Here is an 18,916-nt window from a genome sequence, read left to right on the forward strand (position 1 = left end):
GGAAAAAAAAAAAAAGGCAACTCTTTGCTTGCTGACCCATACAAAACAGCCCATTTTTCTTTCATAACAAAACCAAGGAAGTAATTTTCATTCTGGAGGAAACTGCAGAAATGACATGAAAAGTGCTTCTTCCAAGGATTTTTCTCCAAGGCAGATGCACCTTGCATCCCAATGACAACTGAGGGCTGGTGTTCTGTGCAGTCCCTGTGCTCCAGAGGAGGATGCGGTTTATTAGTCCCGTATTACAGATGAATGAGCTATGTCCTCCTGCTACATTCAGATCAGGGTGATCAGTCTGTCCATCAGTCTCAGCAACCGGTGCTGCTGCCCATCGTTATGACACATTAGCACTCACCATGCAAAATTCACTGGCGATAGCAGTTTCTGATTTGGTTCCATTATCATTCATTTCACTATCAGGCTGCAAAACCCATGTGGCTAAGAGACTTGGAGAGAGAGTTAAAGGAGCCCATTCTGTGTGAAATAACTAGTAAATCTCTGATGCAGTTTTCTGTTTAGGTGTATCTGATATGCAAGCCTGGACATACTGTTTCTGGTAACATCTATTTATCCAATAAAGGGATGTAGGGTCACTCTCAGAAGCAGAAGCTCCAAACGTCTCTGTGCGTCTATGTGGAAAGTCAAAAGAAGGAGGGGATTCTGGCTTTGGCTCTTTTTGTTACATATTTTTGTGGAAACTGGTGATCTGAGGCAAGCATGAATTTTAAGAGGAAAAGTAAAATTGTAGAGACCAGTGCTCCAGAGATTTCTGCTGCTCAGCATCGAGCAATACATTTCCACAAGCCAGTGCATTTGTTTCTAGGAGGGGGGGGACAAATAGGACCGTGGGGATTCATTTTTTGTCCCAGTCAGCAGTGTTTGCTGCTTTGTGGGCTGGTTGGTAACCCCGCACAACGGCAGTCTTTATTACTTACTTGGCTACTCCATTAGTAGTATTGCTGCCTTCCTTGCTGCCACTTGGCTTTTTGTGCTGTCAAAGATCTGCGCTGCCAGGGTGAGAAACAGCCAGCAGGCTGGAGGAGAGGCAGCTTGGAGGAGGATGACCATGGGGAGATCTTCGCTCTTTTCAACAGCCAAACAAAAGACCGTTGTGTTTGTACTTTCAGATGGCGAACTCATGTCTTGTGATTTGATAAATCAATATCTCCAGAAACAATCTGGCCAGGCCTGGATATCAGACATGCCCAAACAGTAAACTACTTCAGAGCTGTGCTGCATGCCGGGGGTGAGCAGAGAGGTCATTTATCTACATCTATATGCTCCAGCAGAGCTGCCCTGTAGCACTGCTGAAGCTCTTGGCACAAATAAACTCTCTACTACCCAGCTGAGAACTAGAAAGCTGCAGTGTAGCTTGCCTGGTTTTAAAAGAAACAGAATTAGACTAGCAGTAAGTGATTCCTAAAACTTCAGCTCTCCTTGAGCATTTTTGACAATTCCAGTTCTTTCTTTGATGCGCTACCTGCAGAAATGCCTGTATCCAGTATTAGTTTGAAGAAACTGCAGTTTTGCTCTCATAAATTAAAGCAACACCAAAATGCAGGCTTGGCCTTTTGCAAACAGCCAGAGCAAGATGCCACCAGAGTGTAAGAACATAAAAACAGCCATACCGATGGAGATCAGTCCCAGCAGTGTATCCACTAATCTCAGCAGCGTATCCTGTTGCTGCTCATGAAACTTCTATGCTCACTTCCTGAAAAACCCTGAAGTGGAGGGATGAGCTCCAAAAAACCCATCTCATGGCTGTATCAAGATCACTGGCTTTGAGGGGTTCGGCCAGTTGTGTTGTGTTTTCCAGCCCTTTGCTCCCGCACGGGCAGCAGCCCCTGGAGCTGGTGCAGTGGTGACAACAGCAGCAGTGGCTGGACTGACTGCCCACCCAGTGCTGAAATGAGGGGAGTCAAAGCTGAAACAAATCACATGTAATCTAACATTTCTGTTTTCTTTCCTTATTATGACTTCTACTAACTCGCCTGGTGCAGCTATCAAGCTTTCAGGTTGTTAGTGACCCAGGTCCCTCTGTGATCCTTTTATTTTCCACCCTCTGCCTGCCTCAGTTCCCAACGAAGCTTTAAGTGAAAGGTTAAATGTTGCCATTGGTAATTCTGCTATTTCATCGCTGGGCTCCCTTCAGAGGAATGGATGCCCTGGGCAGCTGCTAGTGTTCACTTTGCCTGTTTGTAGGCACCTCTGCTGTGAAAATTTCACTCTGAGACATACCTACAGGCTACCAAAGAGAATACAAAACACTTCCCAGTTTCTTCTACAGCAAATACCAGTACAAAGAATTTATTAGCTGCCTGGCAATGGCTTTGTCTTCCCTGAGTGCTCCTTGTCTACTGGGATTATCTGTTTGCCCTACAGACTCTTTGGGCAGGCCTTTTGCTTTTGGTGTATTAGAAGAAGAAATTACAATTTGTTTTAATCTTTTAGTTGATTGCTTCTAAAACTTTTTTCATCTGCCTGATTTTATTTTGTGTTTACTAAAAATAATTTATGATACTTCACTATTATTTTTGTTGTTATTATTTGGTTTGGGTACAGTTTCAGTCTGTTGAATGATGCCTTCTTAATTCTAACAACCTCTTTTTCTTTGCTGTGTCATCACACTGGTTTCCTTTTATCTTTTTTCAAGACTTTCTTAATGGATGCTACTCACTGGTGCTGTGCTTCCCGTTTTGCATCCTTCAGTAGTCTTCATACTGCCTAAAAATTTTAATTCCCTTAACTGCCTGTGTCAACTTTTTAACAAGCTTTCTCATTTTTACTGAAGCTGTCTTATGGAGTTTAGCTCTACTGTACTGGATTTTTGTTGGTCTTACAAGGATATTGAATCTAAGTGCATTTTAGGCACTGTTAAAATGTGCAGCTTCCACCGTGCAAGTTTGAATCGGATCCAGTGTATTGCTCAGCATTAAGGCAAAGGTTGCTTTTCATCTCACCATCTGCTCCGATGAACTACTGCAGATAACAGAAATCCCTGATACATTAAAAATGTAATTCCTGTTTCACCGAGGTCATTGCAATCGCCATTTTAGAGGATCCACTTAAAGACGCTACAAGTGTACAAGGTTCAAACCCATGCTCCTGAGATTATCCACTTAAAGCCAATCTTCATCAGTGGGGCGGAGAATAAATTGAGGAATGGGAGCTGTTCTTGAATTTTGGAGTATCATTTCCCCTTCCATGCATCTCATTTCACCAGCAGGCAGTCCTTAGTCTTTGCTGGATGTGATAACGCTGCTCCCTGGTTCACCCCGTTGTGCTATTTGCCAGTCTTGTAGAGACATCCTGTACCCACAGGGTGGCTGCAGGGTGGGAGAGGAGGAGATCTTAACAGTGTCACAGAAGGAAAATCCCCTCCAACTGCAAGTCAGACACAGCCTTTGGGGTTGTGCTTGTACCATATGGCACCGCACAGCACTGAAAAAGAAACCTGATGGAGCAGGCTTTGCACAGTCAACCTAACATGTTGTTTCTTGCTGTTATTTCACACTTCTTAGATGCAGCTCTGGGAAATGTTCAGCATATGCCTGCATAACCCAAATACATATTCTTCTTTGTCTTTTTTTTTTTTTTTGTCTTGTCTTTTTTTTTTTTTTTTTTCTGGGGTCAGTAGTATTCAGTAGTATTCGGAAGAAGCTGTAGAGTAAGGAACAAAGTGATGTCAAACGTACCTTATTCTGCACTGAGATAAGGTGATAGTCTAATTTCATTCACAAATGTCTGTTCCCTATTCTATATGCACTGATGTCTGTGATAAATTTTCAAGTGTTTTTAGGAGGAGCAGGATTATGAGACAGGGCTGGAGTAGTTTTTGCAGGAGAGAAAAACCACATTTCTAAATCCTGAATGTAGGATTTGTATCATCACAGGCAGTAGCTCTTACCCTGTACTGTTAAACACTTCTACAAATCTGGCTCCAGACACAGATGAGTTGAAAGCAGACCGATGCCTGCTGAAACTCTGGCATTTTTATTCTTGCACTATGAATATCTTTAGAGGAGAGGAAAACTTACCAAGGACGAAAGACATGGCTATGCCATCCTGGCAAAACCCATAGCAAGAGGAAGGTATGCAGGTAAGACAGACTAAGTAAGGGAAAACATTCTTCTCCTGAAAAATCTTATTTTTGTTTGAAAACAAACAAACAAACAAAGTCCATGCTCCAAAAGCAACAATAAAAATAATGCATTATAAGTATTTACCTCTCCCTCTTACTGTAACTGGGTGAGGACAAGTCCTGTTGCTGAGGTGCACTCATGCTGCTTTTGGATTCAGTTTGGCAATGGTGTCATGCTACTGGCAAGAACACAGGTGAACAGAAACCCATGAAGATACCTAATGACACATTATAATTTCTGGATGTGTTTGTCTAGTGGCTTGTGCATTCTTAATTACTTATCCTGCTGACCAGCTCTCGGCACTGACAGCCCCAGTTGTAGGCTTGGCCGCTGGATGGAGCGTAAAAGAATGCAGAGATCGATGAAACACAAGTAAAACACACATTGGAATCCCACTGTATTTCCCTGGGCTGTCAGATGACAAATATTTGATCAGTCGTAGATCAGTAAAGCACACATCCCACCTGCCAGGCTCTTTATTTGGAAGCAAAGCCTTTAGGAGCCAGACCATTGCAATACAACTCTTGTTAAGGGTGTGTAGAACGGGGAGAACGTGGCTGTTGATGGCAGTCTAATTTGCAGCCATTTGTAATTTCATTAGGATTTGATTGTTTCTCCTAGACAATTTTATGAGGCTTCTTTTTGTTGCTATAGATTGTTAGAGAAGCTCACACTGTTCTGTCAGGTTTTACAGCAAGTGCTCTTATGAACTCTGGATGCTATGTACACTATTGGGAGCTTTTGCCTTTTACGGTGAATTGCAAAACTGAAATGAGAAATCCAAGTTTGCACCCTTTATTGCTTCTTTATGATGCATAAAGGCAGTTTCAGTGTCTATTCTGCCACTGGCCTTTCAATACAAATATCAAGCCCTGAATACCTGGTTTTGCTCACAAGCTCTGAAATAGGTTAAATGGGACAGAAATATCACAACAGACAGAAGCAGAACCTGCTTTTTATTCCTCATTCAGCCCCTGAACTGCCGTGTGACTCCCAAACTTTACTTTCTCTGTGTTGGGGTCTACCTTTTTGCCAAGATTGATTTCCCTTAACTTTAGGTGTCACCCTTTTAAATCAAGGGAGTGAAATAGGTGTGTTTAGGGAGCGGCTCATGTGACCTATCTTAGATGACATCTGTAGTTTGAGAAGAATCACACCATTGATCCAGACACGCTTCACCCTGTCATAAAGAAGATACCCAGAACAGGTCAGAAGAATCACTTAAACTCGTGGAAGAAAAATCACTGACAGGAGAACTTGGTGCCTCCTTAGCCTTATTTGCACATAAACACTTCAGCTACGCAGCAGAGAGAGTCACCAAGGCCACCAAGGCCTTCATCCGTTTCCTGCGATCACATACTGAGCAGCACTATCTGATTCCCAGGGCACAGTTCTGCTTTATTTATGGGTCTGGTTATTTTAAGGCAGAAAAACATCGGAGCTTCTTCTGAAGAAATGCTCTAGCTTTTCATCCAAGAGTAAGAAGCTGCTTGTAGGCAAAATAAAAATCAGCTGGGGAGATGGGGTATGACAGTACCTTCCAACTATATTTAAGCATAAGAAAAGCAATTCCAGATGTTGTGTGGGTGGAGCTGGCTGATGGCACAAGCCGTGGTGAACTTGAGTCCTCGTCTGAGCAGAGATAGTGAAGACGCTCTAGAAATAGATGGTGGGTCTCACATACAACTCATGTTTCAGTCTATTTTGATCACTACCAAATAAACCCCAGGCTAAAAGGATAAAAGCAAACTTTCTTATTCTTGGTAGATAACAGGAAAAAAAACCCCCAACATTCTGATTAAAGGGGCATAGTGACAGGCATGTGAAAGATTGACCTAACACTTGATCAAACACTTCTAATATGCTAGAAAACGTATTCTTGTTGAATGCTGGTGCTGGTAGGCCCTCGGGACACATAACAAGGACCAGGCTTGAATATAAATGTGTGCTGGAAAGGTTGTGCTCTGAGCAGGGGAAATCTGTGCATCGTGATTGCCTCTCATGCAGATCACAGCAGCTGCTGGTGGCAATCTGTTGTAGATAACATGAATGTATCCCCATACTGCACTGTTATCCACACCTCCACCTCCACCAGAGTTTTATATACCCACACTTCTTAAGCAGAGGTAGGGAAGAAGGATAGAGAAATGAATGGAGGATTGTGTATCATCTTTGTCACATACCAAGTGGGTGTTCCGAGGCTGGTTAGGTTCCCGGTGGGTATCTTCTAAGAAGAGTTGATCCCACCCACAGATCTATTGTGTCTGAATATGGAGGAAGCCTTGAAGCTTGTTTAAATGAGACAGGTAAAGTGGGATCAGTCAGAGTGCTTGAGTTCTTCCTCCCAGAGACAAGAACCATTTTATCTTTACTTTATCTCCTTTTTCAGTCAATTAACATAAAGGAGCTATTTAGAGGATGATGTATACGATTGCTTAGACATCTGCTTTAGGGTGAGATAAATCATAACACTGATTCCCTTGACTGGACAGGAAGGCGAAGGTTGAGTCATGTCTAAGTGAATGTGAGCCAAACCTTACTGAATCTTTTCTGCCTCGAATCTCCTTCTCTTTTCTTCCTGCTCTCTTCTTGCTGTTTCACGGGCAGTAGTTAGTGCAGTGCAGAGTGATGTTGGTCCAGCAACACAAGCAGCAAACCCAGAAGTACTGAAGTATCACCTTCTAATAAAAAATCGGCAGGCAAATCTGATGAACGGGGCTGCGTGAAAGATACCTATCATACTGTATTTTGGAGGCAGCACCGGAGCATAGCTTCCTTGGAAAAATAAAATAATGTACTTCAGATTTTAGCTTTGGGTTGAAAAGTCAACATATGTAGTTGCCTGAACCAGTGGCTTCAGTTTCCTATGTTCACTTCTGGAAAATTGCTGCTCATCCAACTGTGGATATCTGACAGCGAGCCAGACACCCCTGAGGGCACCTCAGGAGCAGGCAGTTTCAGTGGATACTGGTATATCATTGCCTTATACTCGCCCAGCAAAAGTGTGCTTGTGAGTCCTATTCCTGAATGATAGCAAGTAAATCAGAAATAATAACCTAGGCCAAAAGATTGCATCTCCGGAGGTTGTTGTGGTGTAGTTAAATGGACAGAAAGTGAATGTGAATGACCTTTAGATGCAAGGAAAGAGAGGGAGGTATCTGGGTTTAATGAGGTAACTCCTGAGATGGAGAGGCAGGACTCTGAAGGGGGTTCAGATAGCAGGGAGCACTAACAGCCACCATGGAGATGGGACCGTTGTGGTTGGAGGGGAATTAGACTAATGTTTGCAGCTGGTGCATGAGAAAAGTGTCTCTGGGCAGGAGCTAAGTGAATGTCCCGCACCCTGATGAGACAGCAAATAGATCAAGTGGAAGACGATGGGGCTAAATCGCACTGGCAGCACGGACCTTGACAGACTGCAGCAACCGAAAATGGACCTGGGAGCAGGGTGTGGATTACAGGTGCATCAATCCAGAGGCACCCATGCCCGCCGCAGGGACCACCACTTCTGTTCTTGCACCAAAACCAGAAGAGCACAGTGGCGAGGTGACCGAGCCTCAGGCTGACCCAGTTATCTGGCTGGTGCACCCCACGAGGAGTGATGGTCTGTACTTGGTTCAGCTTCTTCGCTCTTAGCCAGCCCTTCAAGGGGCTAACTAAAGGCTTGCTCCAGCAGGAAAAAGTCTGGAAAAGCCAGAGTATAAACCCAAGACAGAGAACTTGGTTTTCTGTACTGATGAAATAACTTGATCCAGGCCAGCTAGTGTGTGGGGAGAGCCAGAGAACACCAGGTTTTAAGGGGAAGCCACTGTACTTTTGGGGTAAATAACAGAATTTAGCTAGACTTAAGTCAGTTAGAGTCAGAAGACATTTCGTTTACCAATACATGTATGGTACTCAGATCAAATGGAAGAGAAGAAAATTCAGGAAAATTGTTAATGAGGCTAAGCATCCTGTTGAGATGGTCTGGAAATGTAATTTTTCTCATCCAAATGTTTTGATTTAGCAAAATTCAGATGTTTTCCATGGAGATCACAGATTTTGCTGAAGCTTCAGTAAAACAGTGATCACCATGTACTTTTTGGAACCTTCTTGTGACCTTTGTGCCCTGCCACTGGCATGCACGCTCCTGGGGTATGATTTTGTGACACAGCCAGCCTGCTGAAATGAGCAGTGCCACTTTACCATTTCCCCGGCCCTGGCTGGCTATTTCCATCCTCCACTTTGTATTGCCACTGCTCTTCATCAAATCCTACAAGGAACTCTATCTTCCTCCACTTGCTTTCATTGTCATTTAAATATACACTTTTGGTTTTCTGCAAGCACATCATCAGTCCTCTCTTACAAGTGCCTCTTTGTGGCACTCAGACACATTGTAAAGACCATCTTAAATTATTGCACAGACACATCTGGTTTTATTTGCACTATTATGCTTCCAGTCTCATCCAGCCGAGGAATGGTGCTGGAGGTAGAGCTTGTAACTGGCACTGATTAGCTTTGGCATCTGTATGTCAGGGCACAGCCAGAGCAGGGCCATGCTGTGAGCAGGGGAGAGATGCCTGTGACAGCCAGGCTGGCATGGGATGTGGTTGGAGTCTGGAAACTTCTTGTATCTCTTTTTCAAACTTTGCGGATTTCAAAGAAAACTTATCCCAGATTACAGGTAACATCAGGTGGGAGCAGACCTCATGTGCAGGCAGCCAGAAACCTGGGAGGGGAATGAGAGAAAAGATCACAAAGGAAGATTGCAGAGAAAGATGGTGACAGGCTACTCCGGGGAGTTAGAGCCTGTTGGTGCACTCAGGGCTTGGCTCTGTGTGTTTCTCTCACAGACTTTCTGAGTATTTAAGTGCTTTTGGATCATATTTATAAGGAATCTCGAGAAAAGCCTAATTCACAGTCAGAACGGTGACCAAAGGTATATTTGCTTTTAATACTTCCGTGCCCGTTTCTTTCCTGGAGAGCAGAGGCATTATGCTTCCTTACTCCACAGAGGTCTTGGTGGGTGGCTGTGTCAGGATTAATGTGGGCAGCTATGGAGTTAACAGTTTCCAGTATGACACAGCTTGCTTGTAGGAGGGTGTTTTGCAAGCAAAAAGGACATGTCTGTATATTTTAAGGTAGAGTTATGTTTTATAGCATTCTGCACGATGTCTCCCCAAGGCCAGTGCTGATGTGTTGTATCTGCTACAATCACTTGAACAGAACTACTTCTGTTGCTCAAGAGAGGAGGGAATTTGCATTATTTTGTACTTCAGTCAGAGCAGGGATCTCACTCTGACGGTTTAGAGAGTCTCTTTGTTGGAAATGGATGGGAGCTCAGCTATCACCATATTCTGGGTACAAATCTGATAGCAACTTCTGCATGAGGAAAAGCTTTGAAGAAGTCCACATTTCCGTTTCTCCTCCTTTTCTGCACTGAACTTTTTCATAGCAGTATGATGTGCAAGGTCCTATAAATGGCATTTATTTTTAGCCCGTTGCAGCTGAAAAAGTGACTAATGATGTCTGCACAGGTGAGGTGGACGGAGGGCTTCCCATGTCTCATCTGAACCCATCCTTTTGCTAACAGTGAGTCCAAAGTGATTGTTATTAATACTATTTGAGGCACATGAAGTGCAGACCCTGTCTTGCCACTGGGAGGGTATCTGAGAACAGATTGCAGTTTCCTAACGTGGTTTGCTCTTCAGTCTTAATAAATCTGGGCTATGAAGGGTTTGGTTTTGGGTCCTGTTTTCTGAAGTCTGAACTCACTCAATCATTTGAGAGCATTTCTGTTTCTGTGGCTGGAGGTCCCCAGGATCTATCCCTGTTGCATCTGGTGGTGGCTGCTGGAGAGCCACGGGGTTGATGCACTGCTCAGGGACCCCGGCTGGGCACAGCTTTCCTCCTCATGCCCAGACCACAATTCCTCCCGCCACATCCCAGCATGGACACTAAGTCCCATTCCAGCGGAGCTTGCGAACTGATCTTCTCATCCCTTGCTAGTAGCTGACCACGTTAGATACCCAATGCTTCTTCAGTCTCCACCACAGCAGAGGTCCAGGGAACCAAACCCAATCCCCTGCTTTTGTCACTCTCTGCCATACCTGAGCAAGCCGATCCCTAGTGAAGAACCAACCAAAGTGTGAGGTATGTGAGGTGAATATCAAAAATCACCGTGTGATGGAAAGCTCCACTGAAGGGCATGAGCGTGAAGGAGAACAAGGTAGCAGAGCTGCCTTCACACCACCTCACCAGGTATGCTGTAGCCCTTCGTGCCCGCAATGAATTGTGTTCAGCAAGTAAAACCAGATATCAGATTCATGTGAATCCAATAGGCTAAGCTATAAAACTGCTAATATGATATGGAGGTGTTACTCTGATGTAATAGGCCATTTAGAAAAAAATGGGTATAGATTTTCTGTCTTTTACCTGATCCATTTCCTTTCTCACAAAGGAACAGCTAAGAAGGAAAGTGCTGTGCTCTTGTTTCATAACCATTCCTCTGATGCTTATGGCAATGCTTTAATGGAAATGCTTTGAATCATTTTGCTTTAAACTGCTGTTACCTATTATTTTCATATCTGTTTTGCATTACAGTTAAGCCAAGCACCTGTTTAGTAATTCTTACCCAAGGCCATGAGCAAACAATAGCAAGACATTTAGTGTTACTAAGAAGCCTCAGGAACTTAGTGTGTGTGTCCATAAATTGTACAAATATTTCCATGAAGCCAAGGAGTTTGCACACATGGCTGGGATTTGTGCTTAAAGTTGTAGCGGTTAGTTGTGCAGGATTCTTGGCACCTGTGCTCCAGGAGGAGGAGATTTCAGTATTTTAATAAAAAATGATGGATTATGAAAGGTGTGAACACTTTTCTAATGCAAAGGATTGAGTGTATGTTGCATATCCCTCACACCTTGTCTGCAGGGTTGTTAGGCTCACAGCAATCCAAGCAAAAGCAAATCCCTTGCTGAAGCAGTAAAACTCCTGGATTTGGCCCTGGGGATCCTTAATATCAGTGTCAGGGCAGATGAGTGATGTGGCTGCTTCCAGATTTGATTGCAATTTCTTATTATTATGACTTTCTGTCAAAAAAATTGTGATTTCATTAAAAATAAATAAATAAATAAATAAATATATAAGGTCAACAGGAATCTATCAGCTTCAACAACATTTTGCTCAAAACAAATAAAATACTCTAAGCCACCCTGTCTCTCCCTGTCACACACAGTCACCCTTTGGAAACCTAAGGAAAGATTTTGAAGGCAGCAAAACATTCTGATTTTGACATTTTCTGAATGCATCATTTTTCACTGGAAAGTCATCTCATAGTTTAGAATTTCCTAAACCTTTGAGACTTATATTAAAAAACTGCACGAACGAAAGGGTATGACAACAGCAGCAAAACAGCACATACTTCAACTGAAGCCTTTAAATAAAAATGTTTTTCCCATTTTGTCTTACATGCGATGAGTCCCTTGAGTTGATTTGTTCTCATCTGGATGCTAAGAGATGTGGTAAGTTTGGGATTTGGCAGAAGAAAGGGTTCTGCTGGAGATATCCCATGCAATCCTTCACTTTTCAGCCTCTGGTAATTATTTAATTCTTCAGGCATGACATCGTGGATATACAAGTAGCATATTGGCACTTACCTGCATCTTACAACCAAGTGGTGTCAGGAATGGGAGCCTGGGGAGCAGTGGGAAGCTATACTGTAGTATATTGTATAGCATATCGTATGAAGCAAGGGACAGGTTCACTGTCTTTCAGCCATGAGGGCAAAGTCCATCAGCTGAGTGCTGTGGGAATGAATAAGCTACATCCCCTGACCAAAGTGGCTGGTTTATCCATATGTACCTCTTCACTTATATTAGGTGCCAAATGCAGGCCTCTTTCCAAATTTAGAAAAGAATTAGTTGGATGCAACCAAATGCAGTTTGAGCAAGGCCAAGAGAATTAATGATTTGTCAAGTCTGTGTTTAGTAAATACCAAAGCAGAAATTAAGACACTGTCAAAAAGATTTGCTTCAAAAGGTAAGTAAAAAGTTTTTATTATAAAGTGTAAATCAAACCCTTTATGTTTTGCTAATTCATACTGTCATGCTTAGTATTTATTATGTATCCTGTGGTTTTCCCACTACCTTACTCTTAATTCAGTGAGACAAACTTAGTAGGTGACTGATTCAGTAGTAATGTAATTAAAAGCCTATAAATCATATTGGCTCAGTGTTTAGCAGTGTTTGGCTTTCACTCCTTTTTGAAAACTTGTTCCCAAAGCATTAGGACATGATTTAGTGGACATGAGGGATTAATCTTTCTTTACTGTTCTTGTTTTTACAAGATGGTTTCAAAAAATAAATTAAAAAAAAGTTGTTTGAGTCACACTATAGTGCTAACAGAAAAAGGCACAAAAGAAATTATTCTCAGCATAATTGCTGCTGCAATTCCAGTGCCTGCCCCACCTGGTTTGTACAGTATAATAAGAAAACTGTGTTGGAGTTGTGATACAAAATTCTAATTCCTTTATTACTGTCCACAGTGGGGATCACAAAGTACTTGCTCCCTAACCATTCCTAGAGGGTGTAAGGGGTTCATCAGTCTGATCCTTCAGCAGTCCCTGACTGCCCAGCCTGGATTTCAGCAAGTTCTCAGACAGCTCCATTTCAGCCAAAATTTCCCCCATAACTGGGAAATGTGCCTTTCTTATGAGCAGGCTATAGATTGCTCTATCTATCAAACTAAGGACAGATTTGTCCTATATCCCAAAAGGCTCTTTCCATGGAAGAGCGGTACCAGTGGCAGCTTTGGATTCTCCTGGGACATCCTTGCTTGCTCCTGGGCCCTGTGATGGCGAGTGTGCTGGGATGGCTGGTGCACTCTCTCGGAAGGGGGTCTCTCCCTTCCCTGCCTTTATACTAAGCCCAGTCTCTCTGCAGGGGTCTTGTAGGTACCAGCGTAATGGTGTTCATCTTGCAGCGTAAGTGTGTGCTCTCACTGCAACTCCAAAAGTTAATAGGATTGTAAAATAACGGAGGTGGATAATTTGCACCCAAGAATTTTAAAGAAGCCGGCTCAGGTACTCTGAGTGTCATTAGGACGGATAGCTAGCAAGGCCATGACACCGCAGGGAAGTGAATACACCAGTATTTATAAGGATAAATAGAATGACTTGGGTAATTACAGTTCTTTGGGTATGACATTGATCCCAGAGAAGATAATGAAACATTCAATATGGGATTTGACTGATAAAGGATTAAAATACAGTAATGTAATTAATGCTAATCTACCTAAGATTATTGACAATAGATCTTGTCAAACTAAAGTGGATAACTTTACTTGATGGCTTTACAAACTCTGTTGGTAAGGGGAATAATATCAGTTTGATGAACTTAGGCTTTGCTGAAATATTTGCCTTAGTCCCAGACAGAAAAATGGAAAATCATCATGGATGCATTAAATTGATTAAAAGCTGCTAATAGGGAGAACTCAAAACATTCCTGTAAATTGGGTGAACTGCTAGTTAAGACTGCTGTTTAACACTTTTGTCAATGCATCGAAAAAAAGCTTAGCATCCTTCCTGATAAAGCATGGTGATGACAGTAATATTGGGGAAGCGATAAATAATGAGAGAAGGGGTGATGGCCATGGAGCGGTCTGAATCGATTGGTAAACTGAGCTTGGCCAAGCAATGTGCCTTTTACAACAGCAAATATGAAGTTGTAAATCAAACAAAGAACAAAAAGGCATTGATGCTGGATGAAGGCTGCTGCTCAAGAAGCTGATTGCCTGGAAAGGCTGGTCATGGCAGACAAAACTGACTCCTCAGATAACTGAGGGGCTCCTTAGATTATCAAATAGGGGACTATCCTGTTGGATTTTTGAGTTCTGAACATCCCACATCCAGCTAGGTTGTTGCCATGGACTGGTTTTGTTTTATTATATGTCTGTACATAACTAAAGCCTTCAGTTCACAAGATACATAGGACCATGCTAAGTCCTCTCTTCCATTAAGCATATGCTTAAAGAGTTTGCTGAGCTGGGGACCTTCACCACAAGATCTTCTTCCATTATCTTGTGGTTGTTTTTTCCCCCCTTGGTTTCATAAACTCATTTGGATGCAGTGGTTTTCTGTGGTTTAATTTACTTTTGCTGTGTTATTATTGTCTCCAAACTGTGTATATTTACAAAAGCAATTAAATGAGTACTATTTATTTTACAGCCTGTAATGGCCCTTTTGGAGGGAAGCCATTATGTAGATACTTATAACATACATCTTTTCCTATTAGAGAGCTCTCATGACATAAATACAACAAAACAAATATTGGGCTCCAGTTTCTCGCAAAACAGGCTTTATTTCCAAGAACAGCTCTGTAAAAACACTAAAGTATTCATTCAGCTTCACAGAGGCTGGGAGTGTCTCCTGATTTTATCCCACTACAGCAGATGTGTGGTTATAGACGTCTGGGTAGACGTGTCCTTAAAAAATGGATATGCTTGTGTGCAAACAATTGCATGTGCAAAAATCTCAACCAATTTCAGTAGGACTGTTCCTGTTCCTCCCAGTTTCAGCTCAGTAAGCAAACTTATGGTGATTTTAAAACCTTTTTCTGCCACAGAGTCAGTACAGAAAACTTAAGCAGAAAACTGACTCTGGAGCAATGTATTGAATTCTACATAAAAAGGTGAAAAAGTATTTCTGTTAAAGTAAGAGAGCAGAGAAAAGCAGAGAAAAATGAGAGGGAGAGGGAAAGGAAAAGATGGAAAAGGAAAATAAAAAAGGAAAAAAGGAAAAGGGAAAGTAAGAAATAAAGGAGAACAAAGGAATGGCAGGAAATAAACTGTTCCCTTTGTGCCAAATTTGTTCCTTTCAGAAAGCTGATGAAAATAAAAGCATTGCAGACACCTGCAAACATATTTTTCTCTTTGAACAAAATATTTTAAAATCTTGGGATAATTCAGGTTGGAAGAGACCTCAGGAGTTCTCTAGCCCAATCTCCTGCTCAAAGCAGGTCAGCTCTGAAGTCAGACCAAGTTATCCAGGGCTTTGTTCAGTCAGGTCTTAAAAACCTCCAAGGATGGGGACTGCACAGCCTCACTGGGCAACCTGTCCCACAACATGTCTGTCTTCATGGAGAGAAATGTCCCTCCAGATAGCAACCTTGCCCTCAAGTATATCATCTGGTCATCCTAGTTTGGCATCATCTGCATTTTTGAGCAAGTACTCCATCACCTCCTCCAGGTCATTGATAAAGATGTAAGGACAGGACACCTCCCAGGATACACCCCTGTGGTACCTCACTGACTGCTGGCCTCCAGTGGATTATGACCCATTAACCGAGATGCTCTGAGGCCAATTATCCGACTAGCTTTTTATCCAGCTGGTTGCCTACCCGTCTACACTATAGCATCCTAACTTGGATACATGAATATTGTGGGAGACGGTGTGGAAAGCCTTGCTAAAACTGAGGTAAATGACATCCATCACTCTCCTCTTGCCCACAAATCCATTTGTTTTATCATAGAAGGCAATTGGGCAGACCAGGCATGAATTATTGTGATCCATGTAACTGTTTCCCATCACCTCCTTGTTTTCCATGGCCTGTGGAATGGCTGTATAATTTTCCCAGGGACTGGAGGAAGGCTGACTGGCTTGTTCTTTTGATTGCCTTTGGAGGTGGGCTCAACATTTGCCTTTCTCCAGTCTTTGGCAGCCTCCTCTGATTTCTGTGACCTTTCCAACAATTATAGAAAGTGGACTTTGTTATGAAATTGGCCCATTCTTTTGACACATTCAGATACGGCCCATCTGGTCCCGTGGACTTGTATGTGTAAATGCAGAATCTGTAACATGGAGGCTTCTCTGAGCTGTTTAAAGGTTTCATCCCCATCCTCACCCTGCCTGCTGGTTGGTAGCATGCTGCCACGCCAACATCACCCTCACAGGCTTCTCCTCTGATCCTGACCCCCAAGCTCTCACGTCCCATCAAGTACCATATAAGAACTTCATATATCTGAGCTGCCGCTTTGCATAGAGGGTAACCTCTTCCTCATTTTCCATGTGCCTCCTGAAGAGTCTGTATCCATCCACTGCAGCACTTCAGTCACACGAGCTATCCCACCACATCTCAGTTATTCCAGAGGTGTTTGAGTGTCGCGACGGAGGGAAGACACAGTCGCTCAATATGAGTGATCAGCAGACTTCGTTTATTGTCCCTTACAGTCACCTTTTATGCCTTGTTATAATTAGCTCATACATATTACAAAAGTTAAGCTCATTATTGGTTAGTTGCCTAAATACCAAGCCCACCCCTAGTTTCTCTTCTGTAGTTTTCTGTTCCCACCTGCAACATTCTTTTCCCACCAAAATCTTCCTGTTATTGTGTAACAAGGACAGCCAAAGACAGTGTATTTTGCTTTACTTCAGATAAGCTGAGAGCGATGTGTATTTTTGTCCAGCCAGCTGGACTATGTCTATGTGACCCTTTTCAGCTAGCCAGTTATCCACATTTGAGTTTGCTGACAGATGGCTATAAAAGATATTCAAATGTTTATTATATATCTGCTGGAAGCACCCACACCCTCTCAGGGTAGGGTTAAGCCAGCATCCCAGAATGTAAGATGTTGTACAAATGTAGAGCAAAAACTAGCACCTGCCTTGAAAGCGCAAGGCAGTTCCCAGCCTGCCTTGTCGTCAGGAGGTTGTTTGGGACAATGTCACGTGTTTCTAGCAGCCATGAGAACCAACTTAACAGAGGGAAAGTAAAGTTTGGGGTTGCCTGCAGTGCGTGCTATTCTCCACTTCCATGTGTCAGGGACACAGGGACAACAATGACTGCTCTTTCAAATTTTGGCTGGGGGTGCATTAACCCCCTTTGTCAAAAATGCATAGGTCTGCTTCAGCCTGAATGAAGCGGTATTTTAAAAAATGAGTGTACTAGGAAAGTTTTGTGGAGTGAGTATCCTATATTCTGCCTACACTCAGTTTTGAAAATAATTTGTGTAGGCTTAAATGCAATTGGTCTACCACAGATGAAGCCAAGGGGTCTTATATTAAACATAAAAATTGTCTGGGTGTGTTTAATGGGACAACAATGATTTATCCCAGCTGAGAATCTGGCTCTGCATGATGATTTATTTTCTTTGTTTTCTTTCTCTTCCTTACTCCTATACTTGCCTTCTCTCATCCCTCCCTGCTCCTTCTGCCTTCTGCACACAGACATATATATATATATATATATATATATATATATATATACACACCTAGACTTGTTTCTCATTCATGGGTTTTTTCATTTTGCTATCAGGCTTAAGTCTGATTTCTGAACAGAGCCAGGAGTGCTTCAGGTTTTAAACTCAAGAAATTTTTGCACTCTTTATGCAACTCAAACCCAACAATTTGTACAGGATAAAGGCAGGCTGTGACTAGCCAGGCTCAAATATTGTTTCTTAAATGCATTTTAATGCCAGAAAACTTGGTTCTTTTATTCTGGTCACTGCTGCTCTGTGGACACAGGAAAACACTTTTATTGTTTTTGTATGTCCTGGAAAATCAACTCAATTTTCTTTGAAAGCCTCTCTTGCAAGAATGCATCCCTCTGATGCAAAGCCTGGTATGTTGATCTTATGTCTAACTCACAGCTGGGTACCAAAGACCTTGAATAATTTACTTCAGAAGTGAGATGAAACAGATTTATCATCTACTGAACTGATACTTCTTGGGCAGCAAACATTTTTTATTTTTTTTTTTAATGATACTCCCCATGTCTGATCCTGAAAATCGAGTGACTTAGGACTTTTCTTGTCACAGCCGCATTGATTAGCTGAGGCACTGGAGCCATCCATGGGACTAGTACTCTTAATAGTGATAAGCTGGTCAATCTTATCACTTTCTTCTGGCCATATCACCTTCCTGCTTCAGTCTTGGTGGCTTTCTATATCATATATCAGAGCTTTTGGACTCTGCATAGCTTCTTGTTCTATCCCATGCTCCAACTCAAGCATTAGACTTTGCCCATGTGCAACTTACAGAAAATGGGAAATGTGATGTTGTTTCCAAAATTATTTCTTTGTTATGGAGAGCCCCAGAAAGAGATGTAAAGAAGAACAGTGGTTGTATAAATACTTCTACGAAGAATTTTGCCTAAATTCTTGCAAATATGACAAGCTACAATTAAATGAACCCCTTTGTATTTCCTCCCTCTTGCATGTGTTGGATTGGCTCTTACTTTCTCTTGCCAGTGTCTTTGGGTGTTCCCCATTTTGATTTATCTGTACAGATCTTTAAGGTTTATTGCAAGAAGTAGGTACCAAGAATTTTTCTGCTTCTGCTTTTGTTTGAAATTCACACTGACAATACTGATAGTTGGTGGAAAGGGAACAGATAAAAGAGAGTCCAAGTCTTTCAGTCCTTGGATTCTAGCTGGGTTCAGCCAGGAGAGCCAGCCTGTGGTCAGCCCCATGTGACAAAACCAAGCACTTGGCATAGGGACATGAGGAGTAAAAGCAAAGCAAGGCAGGTAGTGCCTCATACAGTTTAGTTTGTGTCAGTTTCCATTCTAACCCCTAGTTTCATTAGCTGGTAAGTTTGTTAAATATAACTATTTTAGGTGAGATTTCCAAGTAAGATGCCAACTCAAGTTGATGTCTTTTTTTTTTTTTTTCCTTTTCTAATTTCAGCTAAAATATTCAAAGCATGAATCTATGGATAAAAATGTTGTGTCAGCTGTGGTAAAGGCTTTTTTGCAGTCATGCTGTTGAGAAGCTGTAGCCTTCTGTGTTTTGAGCCAAAGGC

Source organism: Falco cherrug, chromosome 4, assembly GCF_023634085.1.
Source record: "Falco cherrug isolate bFalChe1 chromosome 4, bFalChe1.pri, whole genome shotgun sequence".
In the NCBI taxonomy this organism is placed as follows: domain Eukaryota; kingdom Metazoa; phylum Chordata; class Aves; order Falconiformes; family Falconidae; genus Falco; species Falco cherrug.